Source organism: Chinchilla lanigera, unplaced genomic scaffold (genome assembly GCF_000276665.1).
Source record: "Chinchilla lanigera isolate Chin_1 unplaced genomic scaffold, ChiLan1.0 scaffold00097, whole genome shotgun sequence".
Classification (NCBI taxonomy): domain Eukaryota; kingdom Metazoa; phylum Chordata; class Mammalia; order Rodentia; family Chinchillidae; genus Chinchilla; species Chinchilla lanigera.
Genome location: NW_004955498.1, coordinates 2,521,569 through 2,524,097, shown reverse-complemented (window position 1 = coordinate 2,524,097; position 2,529 = coordinate 2,521,569). Strand labels below are relative to the sequence as shown.

General features: G+C 45.3%; 1 pseudogene; it reads right to left on the bottom strand.

Moving 5' to 3' along the window:
* Positions 1-348: 348 nt before the first annotated feature.
* On the bottom strand, positions 349-1,191 carry LOC102018945 (annotated as a pseudogene).
* Between the last annotated feature and the right edge of the window lie 1,338 nt (positions 1,192-2,529).

Genomic DNA, 2,529 nt, shown 5'->3' with positions numbered 1-2,529 from the left:
AAAAAAAAAAAACAGAAAAAATACACAATGATCTCAATAGAGGCAGAAAAATATTTAACAAAGTTCAACTCTATCCATGATTCCTTTTACATTTTGTGCACAATAAATGTTCTCATTCATAGATAGAACACAGACTGTACAGACCCATCCTGGTGTCAGAAGAGTTACTACAAAGAAGGGTGGTGGCAGTAGGGGAAGGGCCACCCTCCCTTCCTGAAGGGAAAAATTCTGATTTGGCAGGAGAGCATTTGTCTAGCTTAGGGTGGCAGAGTGGCTGGCTGGCATGCCAAGGGCCTGGGCAGGCAGGCAGCAGGATGGAAGGACCTGGAATCTGGGTGCCAGATGTTACTAAACCTGGGTCTCAGCGGTGTCACTGAGCTGCCCATCTTCATAGTCATTCTGAAACAAGATCATGCTGTTCTTCAGGAACACTTTGTCTCCCATGCAAAATCTCTGGTTGCAGAGGTGGCACTGGAGGCAGTGGAGGTGATACATACTTTCCCTGTCAACATTAGCATCTCAAAGGCTGGGACCAGCTTGGTGCAGGCAGCAGAGTTCTCTGCGTTGACAAAGAGTCTCAGGTTATTATAGTGACACAGGATGACATTGGCCTTGGTGTAGACGATGGAGCCCGTCTCAGCCAGGCACAAGTCACAGAGGGAACCGCTGAGGCAGTCCCTGTGCCAGTACTTGTCTAGCACCTTCAGAAGGTAGCGATCTATGATCTTGCAGCCACAGCCTGTACCATCCTTTTGCTTCCCCTTGGTCTGGACACAGAGCTCTGACAAGAATCTGCACCTTGTGATCTTCTGAATAAAATAGGTATAAGAAAACCTTACCTCAATCAGAGGACATGTATGGCAAGGTAATGGCCAAAGTCATAGTAAATGGGGAGAAGCTCAAAATATTCTCTCTAAAATCAGAAGTAAAACATGGATGTCACTATCACCACTCTGTTTCAGTATAATTCTCTGAACAATAGCCAGAGCAGACAGCATAGTATGTGGACAAAGACTTTAAGGCCTTCCTTCACCTGAAAACTACTGTTTCCCAGGAAGTCCTCACAGAGCCTGGGGACAAGTCCCTAGGTTACTGTCTTACACAGGACCACTCTTTTTGTGTCTCTCCCAGGTGAAGATTCCTCTCAGCTTCACCCAGCAGCTGAACGCTCTGTGCAGTGCAGTGTTCCATTCGCTAAAGCTTTTCTCTCAGGCCCAGGAAATGTCATCTGTGCCTCGGTGCACTGGCCACCATGCAGCTGCCTGAAAATCAACCGCTGCTGAAGGAACTGCAGTTACTCCAAGCTCCAACTTTCCATGACTCAGCAGTCACCAATGGCTGCTCTCTGCTAGTGCCTACCCCCTCAGTGCTCTGCTACCAGTGTTTTAGGACCTTGAGGATGTCTCTTATCTCCTGTCATTGGTGGTGCTCCTCGACTCCACCATCCTATAGGGTAGCTTTGATCCTGCTCAGTCTAGTGTGCTAGTATCTCCACCACAGACACAGGACCTTCCAAAGAGAACACATGCAATGATGGTTTGGGGATCAATGTGTCTATGAACAGATGGGGTTCTTTACTGACCATAAATTTCCCTAGTATACCTGAAAAAAAAAACACAAATGTATACTATTATAGATCAACAGAGGAAAAGAAATGGAAAGCCATGAATTGATTGTTGTCCATATATCTATTTATGGACTCCATCTCATCAACCTTAATCCAAATTTCTTGACATTTCCAAGGAAATTCCTATCCCATTCCTATTTTATCACAAATGAAATAAAAGATTCCTCAGTTGATTTTACCATAGAGAAAAGTCTTTTGCACTTGGAATTGAAGAGCAATACTCACCATTCACGTGTGATCAATATCACATTCACATCAGAAATCAGAGTTTTCATCAATATCACAATCCTACATACACCTATGAGATCAATATCATTCTTCAGATGAGTTGTGCAAGCTACTTCAATCTTGCAAAAAATGACGTTTTCAAAATTCAAAAGGAAACTACATGTCAATTCCAAGTAACACATAGAGAGCAACCATGCAGGAGGTGTGCACTGTATTCCCCTCCTACCCTGGCTCTTCACTAGTTAGAAAATGGTCAGATCTCCAGAAACACATGTATCCTGATGCAAAGGTAAACTAGTGATAGGGCTGTGAACAGTTCCTGTCGGAGACACGCATCTGGCCCTGTCTGTGGCCTGTAGCTCATGCATGGGCAGCCACTTGCTCTGCTCTCAAAGTCTCTTCATACAGACTTGGACATGGCTTGGGTTCTCCTCTGTGAACCTTTGGCAAATGCTGTAGGGCAGAGGTGGGAAATGTCTGCCACACGTGCCGCAGTGGCAGTTTGTATCACTGAAAGCTTAGAAAGGTTTCCCGTCACTGCTGGAGGACTTTCACCTTGCTGGTTTCAGCGTGGGTCCTTGGACCCACGGGAACTCATAGTGAGCAGGATCATGACTGAGCAGTTGTGTACTCTAGATACCCTTCCTGTACCAAGTCCTTAGTACTGAATTTCT